Here is a 17,659-nt window from a genome sequence, read left to right as displayed (position 1 = left end):
TGGCTCATTGTTGTTTGTATTTCATTTGGATTTTCCTAATTAGTGGTGAGGTTGAACATCTTCCTCTGTTGATTGGCTATTTGGGTTTTTCTTCTGTGCATTGACTGTTCATAACCTTTTGTTCATTGTTTTCTAATGGGCAGCTTATCTTTTACCTCTTGGTGTTGTTTTTTCTTTAAAGATTTTATTTATTTATTTTTTTGAGAGAAGGGAAGGGAGGGAGAAAGAGAGGGCAAGAAACATTGATGTGAAAGAGAAACATGGATTGGTTTCCTCTCATACACACCCCAGCCAGGAACCTGGCCTGCAACCCAGGCATGTGCCCTGATGGGGAAGTAAACCAGTGACCTTTTCCTTGCGGGATGATGCCCAACCAACTGTGCCATGCTAGTCAAGGTGTACCTCTTGTTACTTATTGGTTTAAATGTTATTTTTGTTGTTTTTTAAAAAATATATGAAACTATAAAAATTCTTTTTCAGTCATGTGTGTTGCAAAGATCTCCCAGACTGTGGCTGGCTCTTTAATTTGTTAACTTTCTTCTTCTGCTCAAGTTTTGTTTTACTATTGTCAATTTCAAGGTGATAGTATTCTGTTATACTTTCCTCCAAAGTTAAAATTTTTCTTTCAATGTTTAGAATTTAATCTACCCTGAGGTTTTAAAATATAGTATGAATTCTGCAATGTATAAAGATATATTTCTTTTTTAAAGTTTATTTATTTATTTATTTATAGATCTATTGGTTTTTTAATTTTATTAAATTTATTGGGGTGACATTGGTTAATAAGATCATATGGGTTTTAGGTGTACATTTCTATGACACGTGATCTGCATATTGTATTGTGTCACTACTATCCAAAGTCAAATCATCTTCCATCACCATATATTTGACCCCTTCTACCCTTCACTACACCATCCCCCTTCCCTCTGGTAACCATCATGCTGATGTCTGTCTGTGTCTATGAGAAAAAACTTTAATATATGATATCACACTATGTTTAAATTTCCACAGATTGCTTTTTTTCATGAAACATTTCCTTTTTAAGATCTAGATATCCATGTTGATAAATATAGGTCCAGTTTATTCATTTGTCTTCATTCCCCTAGTGAAAGGCATTTGTATTGTTTCTGTGTTTAGTGTCTAAGTCTAGAAGTGGAACTGATGGCTCATAGTGTATAGGCAGTGTGCCAGTTATTAAGCTATTGTGTACCAGCTCCAAACCTATCCTTCTATACTGTACTTTGTGATGCTGGGACCATGACTCTATAAAACACATTCCTGTCCTGCCAGCTGCTCCCTGTTGGACCTCCCTGTTTATCTGTCAGGCTGGCATTACTTCTCCACTGAGTCAGTAAGCAGTCCCTCAGAGTACCAGCAGTTTAATCCAGTTTGCAGTTTTCCACCATTCACACAACAGCCTTATGGGAGCCATTAGCAGCAGCTGGCTGGTGACACTAGAGGTATGAGTCACAGCCAAATGAGACCCCATCCTCCAACCTTCTAATTTTTAATAGTTTCATTTTTTCCCTTGTTACCCTAATCTGGCTACTTTCTGAAGTTGTTACCTCCATGATAAGTTTAATGTTCTATTTTTGTCTTTTTTTGAAAAAAATATATTATTGATTATGCTATTACAGTTATCCCATTTTTTCTCCACTTTGTCCCTTCCACCCTGCACCCCCTCGTCCCACCAGCATGCCCCCAACCTAGTTCATGTCCATGGGTTGTACATATAAGTTTTTTGGCTTCTCCATTTCCTGTACTATTCTTAACCTCCCCCTGTCTATTTTGTACCTACTATTTATGCTGCTTATTCCTTGTACCTTTTCCCCCATTCTTCCCCCTTCCCCTCCCCTCTGATCTCCATTTCTGTGATTCTGTTCCTGTTCTCGTTGTTTGCTTAGTTTGTTTTTGTTTTAGGTTCAGTTGTTGATAGTTGTGGGTTCGTTGTCATTTTACTGTTCATAGTTTTGATCTTCTTTTTCTTAGATAAGTTCCTTTAACATTTTATATAATATGGGCTTGGTGATGATGAACTCCTTTAACTTGACCTTATCTGGGAAGCACTCTTATCTGCCCTTCCATTCTAAATGATAGCTTTGCTGACTAGAGTAATCTTGGATGTAGGTCCTTGCTTTTCATGACTTTGAATACTTCTTTCCAGCCCCTTCTTGCCTGCAAGGTTTCTACTGAGAAATCAGCTGATAGTCTTATGGGAGCTGCTTTGGGGGTAACTGCCTCCTTTTCTCTTACTGCTTTTAAGGTTCTCTCCTTATCTTTTATCTTGGGTAACTTAATTATGATGTGCCTTGGTGTGTGCTTCCTTGGGTCCAACTTCTTTGGGACTTTCTGAGCTTCCTGGACTTCTTGGAAGTCTATTTCCTTCACCAGATTGGGGAAGTTCTGCTTCATTATTTTTTCAAATAAGCTTTCAATTCCTTGCTCTTCTTCCTCTTCTGGCACCCCTCTGATTTGGATGTTGGAATGTTTAAAAGTTGTCCCAGAGGTTCCTAAGCCTCTCCTTGTTTTTTTGAATTCTTGTTTCTTCATTCTGTTTTGGTTGAATGTTTATCTCTTCCATCCACTCCAAATTGTTGTTTTGAGTCTTGGTTTCCTTCCCTTTACTGTTGGTTCCCTGTGTATTTTTCTTTATTTCATTTTGCATAGCCTTCACTTTTTCCTCCATTTTGCGACCTTACTCAACCATTTCTGTGAGCATCCTGATTACCAATGTTTTGAACTGTGCATCTTATATGTTGTTTATCCGTTCATCACTTAGTTCTACTTTTGGAGCTTTGATTTGTTCTTTCCTTTGGGCCATATTTTTTTTTTTTTTTTGTCTCAGCACACCTGTTATATTGGAAGGGATGGAGCCTTAGGTATTTGCCAGGGTAGGGCTACCCAGGTCACTGCTATTGTGATGCTGTATGTGGGGAGAGGTCAGAGAGGGAACAATGCCACTTGCTCAGCTCTTGGCTGGCGTTCAGTCATTTACCCTGCTACCCACAAGCAAATTTGGCCATTCTGGTGCTGATTCCCAGGTGGGTGGGTTTGTGTATGTTCTAGGACCCCATGGGTTTCTCCAAGAACTCTCCTGTGAGGCTGGGAGGTTTTCCACTGCCGCATCCCCCACAGATTTTTATAGTCAGAGGTTTTGAGGCTTTCCTTTCCTGCCCTGGAACTCTGGGCTGCACAGTCTGTCTCGCTCCCCAGTTGTTCCTCCTGGTTTATCTGCACACAAATGTGGGACTGCCTGGACCGCCAGCCGCTGCCTTACCCGCCTGGTCCTCCAGCCACTGCCTTGCCATATGCCTTCTCACCCCAGCAGCCTGTTTACGCCCCTCCTACCAGTTTGGATGAATGTTTCTTCTTTAACTCCTTGGTTGTTCCATACAGTTCAATTTTCTGGCAGTTCTGTTTTTTTTTTAACTTGTCCTTCTTTTGGTTGTGCGAGGAGGCAAAGTGTATCTACCTATGCCTCCATCTTGGCTGAAAGTCTCTCCTTTTGTCTTTTCATTTATGTGGTTAATAACTTCATAACCAGTTATGAATTCTTCATAGTAAGTGCTTTCTATGAAAATAACTGATAAAGCTTCTTTCTTCTAGCTGGGTTCTGGTTAACATGGACGTTTTTCAACTTTATTAAATAATTGAGCCCTGGCTGGGTAGCTTAGTTGGTTAGAGCATCATCTGAATATGCCAAAATTGCAGGCTTAGTCCCTGGTCACGGCATGTACAAGAATCAACCAATGAATGTATAAACAAGTGTAATAACAAGTCAATGTTTTCTTCCTCTCTCTCTCAAATTAATAAATAAAAAATAGTAATTGAATTTCCCTCAAAATTGTACTAATTTACAATCTCATGAGCAGTTGGAGAAAAAGTTTACATTTTCCCACATATTCACCAAGACTTATCAGTCTTTCAAATTGTTGCCAATCTGAAAAGTGTAAAATGGCTTTAAGCCTTTCCATCCAGGAATGCTGGTTTTCTTTTTATATTTCAATGCATCTTTTTTGACCTTCAACAATATTTTTTGGTTTTCTCTAAGAAATTGTCTTTGAAAGCCAATCTTTTAATAGAAATTTTTCTCACATACATGCATATACATGTATACTTCAAAATATAATGATGTATTTTGGGATTTATATGTAATATATGTGTGTGTATAAACACACACATACAATTCTCCCCAGAAAACATTTTTGCTTTATACATTCACTTTGTTTTACCCCCATATTCACCACCTTGATTTCTCTTTATTCCTTTCTGAATTCCTTACAGGATCATTTTCTTCTTTGCCTGAAAAATAACCATTAAGAGTTTTCTTTAGTGGAGGTCTGTTAATGGCAAACCTCAGCTTTGTCTGAGGATGTTTTCTATTGCACCTTATTTGATAAGCAAAAGCAAATCTTTTACCTTTAGTATTTGGTGACACAATGACATAGTGAATTGATGCTATCCTGGCTGGTGTGGCTCAGTGGATTGAGTGCTGGCCTGCTATCCAAAGGATCGCTGGTTCGATTCCCAGTCAGGGCACATGCCTGGGTTGTGGGCTGGGTCCCCAGTGGGGAGCATGTGCGAGGCAACCACACATTGGTGTTTCTCTTCCTCTCTTTCCCCCTCCCTTCCCCTCTCTCTAAAAATAAATAAATAAAATATTTTTAAAAATAAATTGTTGCTAAATTAAAATACCATTTTTTTTTTGCTTTTTTCCTGAATGTCCCATGATTATGATGATCCAGGATATTTCAATTAATTATTAGATGGCCCCCGAGACAGCATACACTTGAATATACATATTACACTTTCTGAATTTTGTATACATCATACCCTCACCCCCATTTACTAAGTGTTAATTTATCAAGATGCTATCTCATCAATTCTTCCAATCTCCAGCCTATCCATTTAAAACATTAAATTTGATGGGGGTTTTTTCAGAACTCAGAAAACATTTTATTTAACAGTCAAATTGGAGAAATGCAGAGGGCAAGGTATGGGGAAAGGATGTGGAACTTTGATGCCCTCTGAGTGCACCACTCTTCCCACCAAATCTCTCTATATCCACTGTCTTTGAAGTTCTCCAAAACCCATCCTTTTGGGTGTTTATGGAGGTTTTATTATGGTAGACGACTGATTAAATCAGTGGCCACTGGTGATTAAACTTAATAACTTGATTTCCAGCCCCACTCCCCTCCCAGGAGTTCTTTTTTTAACTTTTTAACTGAATTTATTGGGGTGATGTTGGTTAACAAAATTATACAGGTTTCAGGTGTACAATTCTATAATACATCATCTGTATATTGCATTGTGTGTTCACCACTCTACCATTCATCCCACTATACCCTCTTCTACCTTCCTCCACCCCGTTTCCCTTTAGTAAACACCATACTGTTGTCTGTATCTATGAGTTGTTTTTTTTGTTTTAGCTGAATCCCTTTACCTTTTTCATCCAGCCCTGCAATGCTCCTCCCCTCTGATAGCTCTCAGTCTGTTCTCTATGAGTCTGTCTGTATTTTGGTTGTTAGTTTATTTTGTTAATTTAATTCCATATATGAGTGAAATCATAGGGTACTTCTCTTTCTCTGATTGGCTTATTTCACTTAGCATAATGCTCTTCAGGTCCATCTATAATGATAGAAAGCAGATCAGTGGTTGCTTCTGGGGTAGGAATTAATTCATAAGTGGTAGGAGGGAACTTTCTGGAGTGCTGGAACTATTTTGTATATTTATTGGAGTGTTTGTTAATGGGTGTATACAATGGTCATCAAATGACTATTTTATTGAATGCAGATTATATCTTAATTAAAATGTCAAGACAACAATAAAAGGTTCCCTCTTTCCTCATCAGGAGCTACCTGGGAGAAAATCAGGAATGACCACTAGCTCAAATGAAAGACATCGGCAGTGGGAAACAGTCCTCCCAAGGCTTTAGAAATTGTCTAACTCCATGAAAATGATCTTTACTGAGGCCCCATGATGGATTGCCTTGGCCCTCTTGGCTACCATCACTTACATAGTCATCCTCCTACTGTGTGTATTTGACTCCCAGTCACTGAAGCACAGTCTCTCCTGATCCTCCATTAGCCTCCACACAGTAGGCTTTACCCCCATGGCATGTCAACACAGTGTCTACAGACATCCCATTAGCTTATAGCAGTTTTTATCATCTGTTTTAGCCCAGAGCACAGTGCCTGCTGACCCACCATTAGCTCACAACATCTTATCACTACTTTCTTCTCCAGCAAAGTCTGCTGACCACCTCTACCATTGCTCATAGCATTATGTCTCACAACCTCTTTTAGCTACCATTATAGTTTTTGTTTAAAAATTTTTTTATTGAGGTAAAATTCACATGAGGTTCACAGTTTTAACCATTTTAAAGTGTACATTTCATTAGTTTTTAATTTTTAAATTTTTCATGTACAATTGCCATGCCATATTATATTAGCTGTACAACATAGTGATTAGACTTTTTTATATAACTTACAAAGTAATTATCCCCATAAGTCTAGTATCCATTATAATTTTTGCTGACCTCCATTTGCACACAGCATACTGTCTTTTCACCCACTTCACCTCCAGCTTGGTGACTGATGATCCTTCATTAGCTCAGTGTCATGTCTTTTTGTGCTCCTTTAGACTCAGCATGGTAACATGGTAACTACTGACTCCCCATTAGCTCACAGGGATATTTTATCACCTTTCTTTAGATCACATAGTGTCTGTTTGACCCCATGTTTGTCCTCACTATTTTGTCTGTTGATCCTCCATTGACTACCGTACAAGATACTTAACCCAATGTGTTATAATCACAGAGTCTGCTATCCTACATTAGCTTTCATCACTATGTGTACTGATATTTCACTAGCCACCAGTACAGTGTATTGATCCCCCAAAAACCCACAGTACAGCGCAATTGCAGCAGTATATCTGCTGTTCCACAATTTGCCACCACTATGGTGACTTCGGTCATCCTGAGCCCCAGGACAATGTCTGCAGAACTCACATGACCTCGTGACGCTGTCTTCTGATTCCCTATTTACTAAGTTTCAAGTTTTTTTTAAAACCTGGGGACCCAACAGTGTCTGCTTTCCTTAAAATAGCCAGCACCACTGTGTCTTCTGACCCTACATTATAACCTATCTGCTGACCATACATTAATGTCTTCTGATTTATTAGTCACCAGCACGGCGTATGAATTTGAGGGCCCAGCACCATGTTTTTGGTCATTTCCTTAGCTAAATTACTATGTCTGCTGAATCCCACCCTTTTTAGCCACTAGCATTGTGTCTGACCCATTGAAGCCTGAATACAGCCTGCTGACCCCATATTAGCCCCCATCGTGGTGTGTGTTGATTCTCCATTAGCCAACAGTACAGTTTCTTTGACTCCTGTGAGACTCTAGCATGTATTTACTGAAGCTACGTTAGCTGCCATTACTCTGGTGATCCTCACTTAGTCACAACAGAAGAGACTAACCTACATGAGCTTCTAGCACAGTATCTGCTGATTCCACACTAGTCTCACTGAATGTCCACCCATTAGCCATGAGTATAGTGTCTCTGACTCTCATAAGTCCTAATCACAGTGTTGCTGACCATGCATTAACACTCATCACTGTGCCTGTTGATCCCCATTAGGCACTAGTAGTGTCTAAAGACACCCTGACTGGTGTGGCTAAGTGGGTTGGATCGTTGTCCTGTAAACCAGAAGATCATGAGTTCATTCCTAGCCAGAGCACATGCCTGGGTTGCAGGTTCAGTCCATGGTCAGAGCATGTGCAAGAGACAACTGATTGATGTTTCTCTCTGACATCGATGTTTCCCTCACCCTCTGTTTCTCTCTTCCTTCCCCTCTCTCTAAAAATCAATAAATATTTAAAAAAATAAATAAATGCAATGGTGCCCCAGTATAGTGTATGCTAGTCATACCTTTGAGCTCATCACTGTGTATGCTAACTCTATATCAGTCTCAACACTGACTGCTGACTACCAGCCACTAGTTTAGTTTTTGCCTCATATTTCTCAATCATGGTATCTGCTGCTGACCCTATATTAATTAGTGTCATCACTGTGTGTGCTAATCTTGGTCACAAGTAGTGTCTTTGATCTTCATAAAAAATCATCCCATTGTCCACTGACCCCACATTAGCGCTTTATCATTCTGTTCATGAGCCAATAGCCACTACTAAAGTGATTTGTCTCCATCCCAACATCAGCCCATTCACTATCCTCATCCCTGCAGATGCTGGTCCTTCCTTATCCACTAGTACAATGTATTGACTTCAAGAGTGGCAGCATAAAGCACTATTCTGGGACTCACTGTAGCCTACCCTACATCAGAACCCTTTATGGTTTCAGAGATCCTGTATTAGCCACCAGTACAGTGTCTTTGATCCTCATGAGTCCCCATAGCCATGTCTGCTGGCACTATATTAGCTCCCATGATTCTGTCTGTTGAATTCCCACTAGTCATCAGTATGGTGTCTTTGACCTTTGTAATTATTCTCCACATTTTTTGTGATTACCATATGATAGGACCAATCATTGCTCCTTGATGTCTGTAAGTTGGTTTGTTGGCTGTTCTTTCAATCCCTACAATTGTTTCTTGGACTCTAGTGATTCCTCAGTCTTTCAGACTGCTTTCTTTTTTTTTTTCCATTGGGAAGGGAGGGAGAAAGAGACGGAGAGAAACAGATTGGTTGCCTCTCGCGTGCCCCCTACTGGAGACCTCGCCCACAACCCAAGTATGTGCCCTGACTGGGAATCGAACTGGCAACCCTTCAGTTTGCAGTCTGGCACTCAATCCACTGAGCCACACCAGCCAGGGCCAGACTGCTTTCTTATTTTGCTATTCCCTGCACTTCAGAGACTGTTCCTTGGTCTTTGGGCTATGGCCTGATCCTCAGGGTTTATCTCCTGTTGCTCTAGCTGCTTTGTAGAACCTCTCTCTGACTATCCTCTAAATACAAGGTGGTCTATGGTATCTCCAGATGTTTGACAATTCCTCTGTCCAAGTCCAGACACTGTTTCTTTGTCCCTTCAGCTATTTCCTTGTTTCTCCGGCTGAGAATTTCCTTGTTACTTCAGCCTGAGGTTGTTCCCTTATCTCTCTGGCTGTCTCCTTGGTATTTTTAGCTGTTGCATGACATTTAAGGGTGATTTCCTCTCCTATTTGGCTATTTTAGAGCTTCTCTGGCTGTCTTTTAACTACAAGGACTGTTCCCTGACACTCTGTTTCATAGTATTTCTGACTGATCACATCACTGCAGTGACTGTTCTCTGGTTCCTCTGTCTCTTTTCTAGTGTTCTGGGATGTTTCCCCAACCCTGGCCTATTGTTTGGAACCACAGACTGTTCTTGATGCTTTTTGTTTTTCCCCAATACCTGGAATAGGTTGCTTTACCCTCCCAGTTGTTATCTCAGTCCTGTGTATGTTTACACATCTTTCTTCTACCTATTTTCTGGTTTCTTACATTGTTTCTCATCACCAGGACTGTTACATATACTAGATGTGGCCAGGGCATTAAGCAGCAAGTGGGAGTTTCAGGCTGCTGGGGGAGTACCTTCCTTCCAGGTAGATCCCTTTAGTTGTGGCTGCTATGGAGACAGAGACCCCACAGAGAGGCTGCCTGCTTCAGGCTCCTGTTAGGATATCTGTAGTCCTGAGGTCACTATATCTCCCCATCACACTTATAGAAAATCCACTAAAGTGAGTAAAGTGAGTTACCTGCACCCCCACACCAGCATTTTGTGTGTCTGTGAATTTCTGCTTGAGAAACTCTGACAACTGAGAAGCAGAACATGGGGGTGACAGCCCCATGAAGTGTTCAGCATGGGGGTCCAGCTCAATGGGTAACCTGGGGGCTGGCCCTTCCCTCAGTTGAACCTAAATACTTTTTTAAAAATGGACTTTACAGTCCCCGCCCAGAATCCGCCCAAGGTCTGTGCTAGGGATTGAGGATGATCCATGGGTGTGTATTCACACCTTGGTAATTTTTTCAGGTCAAAACACAAAACTCTCATAATAACTTCATGTGTGATATTACTAACAGTGAATCATTTTTTAGACTGGCAATGGACTATATTAATGAATAACATGTACACTGGAGCCAAATCTGTATTCATATCCTGCTCCTTAATAATTTCTTAAGCACAGTTCCAAAAGCACACACTATAAAAAAAAAGGAGGTAATTTTGATTCATCAAAATTTAAAACTTTTATGCTGCAAATGATACTATAAATAAAAAGTCAACCCACAGAATGGAAGCAATTATTTGCTAATTATATATCTGATAAAGAATTTCTGTCCAGAATATATAAAGAACTCAAACTCAATAATAAAAAACAAATAAATAACCTAACTTAAAAAGGGGCAAAGGGCCCTGGCTGGTGTGGCTCAGTGGACTGAGTGCCGGCCTGCAAACCAAAGGGTCGCCGGTTCAATTCCAAGTCAGGGCACATGCCTGGGTTTCAGGCCAGGTCCCTGGTGCGGAATGGAGAGTTTGTGAGGGGCAACCACACATTGATGTTTCTCTCCTCTTTCTCCCTCTCCTCCTCTCTCTCTAAAAATAAATCTTTAAAAAAAAGGGCAAAGGATCCGAATAAACATTTCTCTAAATGAGATATTCGAGTGGACTAAGCACCTGAAAAGCTGCTCAATATCATTAGGCATCAGGAAAATGGAAATCAAAAATCAAAACCACAAGATACCACTTCATATCCACTAGTATGGCTAGGGGAAAAAAAGAGACAATAACAAATGTTGATGAGGCTGTAGAAAAACTGGACCCATCTTATATTGATGGTAGAATGTAAAGTGGTGTAGCTGTTTTGGGAAACAGTTTGGTAGTTTCTCAAAATGTTAAAAGTAGACTTACCATATGATTCAGGAATTTCACTCCTGGGTACTCACCCAAGAACAATGAAAACATATGCCCATACAAAAACTTACACACAAATGTATACAGCAACACTATTTATAGTAGTCAAAAAGTGGAAACAACCCAAATGTCCATCAGCTGATGAGTGGATAATAAAAATGTGGTCTATCCGTACAATGTTATATTACTCAGTAATGAAAAGAAATGATGCTGCAACATGAATGAACTTTGAAAACATGTTACTTCAGAGAAGCCAATCACAAAAGATCACATATTGTATGATTCTATATGTATGAAATGTCTAGAATATTCAAAACCATAGAGATAGAAAGTAGATTAGTGGTTGTCTAGGTCTGGGGTTGGGGGAGGTGGGAGAAATGTCGAGTGACTGCTAATCAGTATAGAGTTTCATTTTGGGATGATGAAAATATTCTAAAATTATATTGTGATGGTCACACAACTCTGTGAATATATTAAAATTAATTTAATTGTCACATTAGATGGATAAATTTTACTGTATGTGAATTGAATATCAATAAAGTTTTTAAACATATATAAAAATAAAGACTTTAACTAGGTCATAAAGAAAAAAAATTAATTAGTACCTGCTTGCATTTTGAAAAATATCCTGCCTTTTTCCTGTCTTTGCTGTGTGTTATTGGGGAAATCATATTACCTCTCTATGCCTCAGTTTCTACATCTATAAAATGAGGATAGAATAATGCTTATTAATTCATAGGGACAAAGTGAATATTAAATCAAGTTATATATGTAAATGCTTAAAACAGTGCTAGGCACATAGCTATATATATTATTACTTGTAGTAGTAATGTTAAATGTAATTTAATTTATAACCTAGTAGTGATAAATCTTAGTAATGATTATAATATTGAAAATAATGTTTTATTAGGAATGATAATTTAAAATATTGAAAATAATACAAAATAGTAATAATTTCATGCATTTGACACCTTTAGTTTAACTCATGACTTTAATAATCTCTCCCAAAAACATTACAAATATTTTATATGCTGTTTGTAATTTTTTTTTCTGATGAAGTTGCTCATACACTAATTTCTAGTGTGTAGATTCCCCTACTGACAAATACCAACATTTTCAGACTTCTGAGGACAACCATTCCCCCAAGTGATAATCTTCCTGTTCCTATTTCCAAGTAAGGCCACATCTTGAGGTACTAGGGGTTAGGACTTCAATGTATCTTTTTGGAGGATACAATTCAACCCATAACAGTTTCCCATTATGCAGTCCTCACTATGTATACATCCTCGTGTTTATAAATCTCTACTATTTCCAAGACTACAGATGACAAATCCCCAAGCCATTTGTAAGTCATTCCCTTGAAAAGTCCCCTCTCCTCAGTGTGGCATGTCCCCTCTTTCCAAATACCCAACTGACAAATACTGTATTAGTTTTCCATTGCTGTGTAACAAGCTACCATAAATTTAGCAACCTAAAACAACACTCACTTATTATCTTACAGTTCTGTAGGTCAGAAGTCCAAGTGAGCTTGTCTGAGTTCTCTGCTTAATGATCTCACAAACCCAAAGTCAAAGTGTTTGCCACACTGGACTCTTCTCTGGAGGCTCTCAAAAAGAATCTATTTCCAACCTTATTCAGGTTATTGGCAATTCAGCACCTTACAGTCGTAGTACTGAGGTTCACATTTCTTTGCCTGCTGACAGCCAGTGATTGCTCTCTGCTTACAGAGGCCAGCTGTAGGCCTCACCACATGGGCCCCTTTGTCTTCAAAAACAATTAGGAGGAGCCAAATGCTTCTCCTGCTTCCAGTTTCTCTGATGTCTTCTGCCACCAGGAGAAGAAAACTCTGCATTTTTGAAGGGCCCATGAGTTTAATTAGATTAGGCTCACTTGAATTAGTTCCCTATTTTAAGGTTAACTGATTAGTAACCTTAATTATATTTGCAAGATCCCTTTTGTTACAAAATAATCATAGTGTTATATCTATCATATTTATAGGTTACACCCACATTTAAGGAGATAAGTTTATATAAGGGTGAGAAGGATATTGGAGATCTTTCTTAGAATTCTGCCTACTGCAACCACTGTTATACTGTCTTCTTATTTATAAATATCCCACTGGAATATCTCCATTGATGATCCCCTTTGGCAAATCTCCTCTTTCATAAATACCTACACATTGGCAAATCTTTCATTAATTAACCCGTTGGGAAAAAGATCACCTCTTTCAAAAGTATCCATTAAAATACCTCCAAATATATTTGAAAAAATAAAGAAAATAAATTAAATGAATAAAAAAAGTATTTGCAAATAAAAAAAATACCTTCCTTCATGAGTCCTCTTGAAAAATCTTCCCACTGAGAAATAAAAAACATTGACATATCAACTATTGATTCCTGCAATTAATAAATCTGATTCATAAACAAACATTGGCATATTTCTTACTTATAACCCCTGTTGGGAAAGAAGAAGGGGAAAGGTTGTCAAGAACATGTATAAAGGACCCATGGACAAAGCCACAGGGGGGTAGGATTGCAGGTGGGAGGTGGCGGTGGGTGAGATGGGGGGAAGTGGTGCTGGAGACAACTGTACTTGAACAATAAAAAATAAAATTAAAAAGAGAAATCAAGAAAGAGAGAAATATCCCTTTTTATAAATAACCCTTATAACACATACTCCATGGTTGCTTGTCCGTTGAAAAATATCTATATTCTTTTTTTTAAGTAAAAATTACTCGATTTATCACCAGTTAATTCTTTACATTCCTCCATTGTTTTGAAATTTTACATTTGCATGAGAATGTTACTTTTTAATTTTTAATTTTTAAATAATGTTTATTCTATTGCAGTGGTCTCAATTTTTCCCCCTTTGCCCTCCTCCATCCATCCCACCCTGACCCCCTCTCCCACAGTCAATTCCCACTCTGTTGTCCATGTCCATGGGTCAGTCATACATGTTCTTTGTTTGGCCCCTTATTCTTTCCAACATTGTCCTCCTTCCCCATCCTCTCTGGTCACTTTCAGTCTGTCCATGTTTCCATGCCGGTGGTTTATTTTATTGAATAAATTCCACTTATAGGTGAGATCATACAGTATTTGTCTTTCACTGACTGGCTTATTTCATTTAGCATAATATTCTCCAGTTCCATCCACGTTGTTGCAAAGGTATGAGTTCCTTCCTTCTTTTTTTTTTTTTAAATACAGATATTATTTATTTTTTAAATGTCAAAATCCATTATAAAATAATAAAAAATTTAAATCCATTATAAAGTCTCAGCAATTAAAACAACATGACACCAGCACAGAAATAATCAAGTAGGTCAATGTAATATAATGAGCATTCTAGAAACAAACATATATATCTGTCTAACAATGTAATATATGATTCAACTGATACTTCAAATCAATGGGGAAAATAAGGCTTATTCAAGAAATAAGGTGCATGGACCACTAGTACTTGAAATAAAACAAATATAGAGCCCTATTTCACAGATTATACAAAAAATACTCAGGTGAGTTAAAAATCAGTATGTAAAATCTAAGGAGTTTTAGGAGAAAATGAAAAATAATATTTTTCTTACCTGGAAGTAACATATTCAAACCCAGAAGCTATAAAGTAAAATATTGACAATATGATTATATTAAACACTTAAGACTATACAGTAATATACATATAAAAAAAGTTAAAGGACAAGCAATAGAATAGGAAAGTATTTAAAACATGTCTTAAAAAGGGTTAATAGTTGGTTCTTTTTTAGGGCAAAAAAATTCTACAAGCATTCAATAAAAAAATGGATAAAGAATACCAAAAAGTCATTTAAACCTTTTTTTAAAATAAGAGAAATAGGCAAGAAATATAAAAAACAGGTTTAGTTTCAACAACTAATAAAGGAACAATTAAAATAACACATCATTGCCACAATCAGGTTAATAACTATTAAAAATACTGGAAACATCAAGTATTGGTGACTGTGAAAGGAACTGGGTATTCATAGACGCTTTTTCTTCATCTTCCTAAAGCAGTCCCTGTAGCATATTTTGCAATGCTGGTTTGGTGGAGGTGTATTCTTTTAGCCTTCTTTTGTCTGCGAAATTCCTCATTTCACCTTCCGTTGAAATTGAGAGCCTTGCTGGGTAGAGCAGTCTTGGTTGCAGGCCTTTGCTTTTCATGACTTGGAATATTTCTTGCCATTCCCTTCTGGCTTTTAGTGTTTCTGTTGAGAAGTCAGCTGCTGGCCATATCGGGGCTCCCTTATATGTTACTACCTTATTCTCCCTTGCTGTCTTTAGGATTCTCTGTCTTTGATATTTGCCATTTTAATGATGATGTGCCTCGGAGTGGGCTGTACTGGATTCCTCTTGAATGGGACCCTCTGTGCTTCCTGCACTTGTGTGACTTTTTTCTCCTCCAATTAAGGAAGCTTTCCATCATTACTTTTTCCAACAGGTTCTTTATTCCTTCCTCCTCTCCTTCTCCTTCTGGTATACCTATTTTATGGATATTATTACTTTTCAGGTTGTCCTGCATTTCCCTAAATGCCTCTTCACTCTTTTTGAGTCTTTTTTCATTTTCTTGCTCTTTCTGGGAGCTTTTTTCCTCCCTTGTCCTCCAGCCCACTGATTCGATCCTCTGCTTCATCTAGCCTGCTTTTGATTCCTTCTACTGTGTTCTTCAATTAAGAAATTGTATTCTTCATGTCCCCGTCATTTCCTCTTGTCTCTTACTGATAGTTTCTATGGTTTTTTTTTTTCAGGCTTATATAGTTTGCAGTAAGTTCCTTGTAGTTTCCCTGTAGTTTTTTTGTAATTCTCTCTAGGCTCACTGAGCTCATTGAGCTTCCTTAGAACCGTTGTTTGGAACTCAATATCTGATAGTTTACTTGCCTCTATTTCATTTAGTTCTCTTTGTGGGGATTCCTCCTTTCCCTTCGACTGGGGGGTGTCTCTTTGTCTTCCCATTATTTGTGAGACTCTTCATTTTTGCTTCTGCTTCTGAAATTGATCTGTCTTGATTTCCTAACTTTGTGGTGTGAAATTCTATGGTAGGAGACTGCTGTTTTTTTCATTTCTGGATCTGGCTCTGATGATGTCAGATGTTGTCCCTGTCTGACCTTAGGCAGTCTGTTTGAGACTCCCAGGAATCTACTGTTTGTGGCTGTTTCCTTCAGCTGTTAATCTAGTCACTCTGTACTCAGCAGGCCAGCTTAGACACCACAGGGCAGGGCACAGTCCCTCCTGAGGGCAGTGTTATTGGGTCCTCTCACGCTGCTGCAGCTCAGGGGAGCAGTCTGCCTGAGCAAGATGGCTGCTGCCGTATGGGGGATGAGTCAGCAGTGGGATCCCGCCAGCCACTCTCTCTGTTTTCTCCCCAAAGCCTCTGCCACCAGTCTCTCCTCCAGTGTCTCTAGACCACTCTGTAACCTCTTTAACCAGGGATCTACTATCTTGGCTGCCACTCTGTACTCAGCGGTCAGGCTTTAGCACTACCGGGCCAGGGCCAAGTCCCTCCTGGGGGTGAGACTATTGTGCCTCTCACGCTGCTTCAGCTCCAGGGAGTGGTCTGCCTGAGCCAGATGGCCCCTGCCTTATGGGGGATGAGTCAGCACTGGGATCCCGCTGGCTACCCAAAGCATCCTTCCCCAGTCTCTCTTCAGGTGTCTCTAGCCCACTCTGCCCCTGCCTTTGCTGGAAACCAGGGTAAGTTGTTGCAAATAAAAATTTATTCATTAGCCTTTTAAAAGGTTCTTTGCATCTCCAGCCACCTTTATCTGGCAGAGAGAAACTCTGATGCTTTTCGCAGCTGGTTGTTATCTATGTACTTTTTGGGCTCTGGTGCTGTAGGCTAGAGATCCCCGCTTTTGGTTTAGACCCCACTCTTTTCAGGGGAATCCAACTGGCTGTTTCAATATCCTTCTGATGCTGCTTCCCATGGGCGCCCAACCCACCTTCTGAAGTCTCTACCATACCCTCTACCAGTTAGGCTGTGCTAAAGCCGATTCTTCTGTCTCTGATGTTACAAGGCTCCTCTCTCACTATTGTTCAGTTGTTTGTTCGAGGTGATTTCTCCACAGTTTAGTTGTAATTCCAGTTTGGTCCTGGGAGGAGGACAGTGTGACTTCCGCTCATTTTTCTGCCATCTTGATCCCCCGCCAAATATCTGTATTCTTAAAAACCCACCTTGTGGTATAACCCATTTATGACCTTTGCTGAGAAATGGCCTTATTTTTTAAATACCTGCCTATTGGCATATGTCCTATTGCTCAGGTCAGTTTACAAATACACCCATCATAAATACCTCTGTTGGCATATACCCCATTGGCAATACCTATTGTATATTTCCCCATTCGTATACATCAATGTATCACTGTTTGATAGCTCCACATTTACTGGGATATATACTCATAACTACCTTCCTCCTAGGTGTATCTCCATTGATGATCACTGGTGACAAATCTCTTTTTTTAAAATACTCACCAAGGACATAGCTTTCATTGATAACTCATTTTACAAATCTGATTTGCAAACACCTGCCCATTGGATTTTTTTACTTTGAAAATCCCATTTGAACATACTCATAAATATTTACCTACCAGAGAATATCTCTCATTGACAGTCTACATTGATATATACCCCCTTTATTAAACACCTCTCACTATACCTCACACTGATGAGCACTTAAGATACAAGTCCCCCATTCATAGATACAAGTTCTCTGGCATGCTTGTATCAAATCCAGGTTATAATATTCCCTATTCACAAAATTATACCAACTTG

At 39.0% G+C, this 17,659-nt stretch overlaps 1 protein-coding gene across 1 annotated transcript in view; it reads right to left on the bottom strand.

Moving 5' to 3' along the window:
• Nucleotides 1-17,659, bottom strand: part of UXT (ubiquitously expressed prefoldin like chaperone) — a 269,833-nt gene that overhangs the window by 22,344 nt on the left and 229,830 nt on the right. The gene's annotated exons all lie outside the window — the stretch shown is intronic.

This window comes from Pteronotus mesoamericanus, unplaced genomic scaffold (genome assembly GCF_021234165.1).
Source record: "Pteronotus mesoamericanus isolate MK-2021 breed Mesoamerican mustached bat unplaced genomic scaffold, CSHL_Meso_final contig_173, whole genome shotgun sequence".
Classification (NCBI taxonomy): domain Eukaryota; kingdom Metazoa; phylum Chordata; class Mammalia; order Chiroptera; family Mormoopidae; genus Pteronotus; species Pteronotus mesoamericanus.
This window is presented reverse-complemented; position numbering and strand designations above follow the sequence as displayed.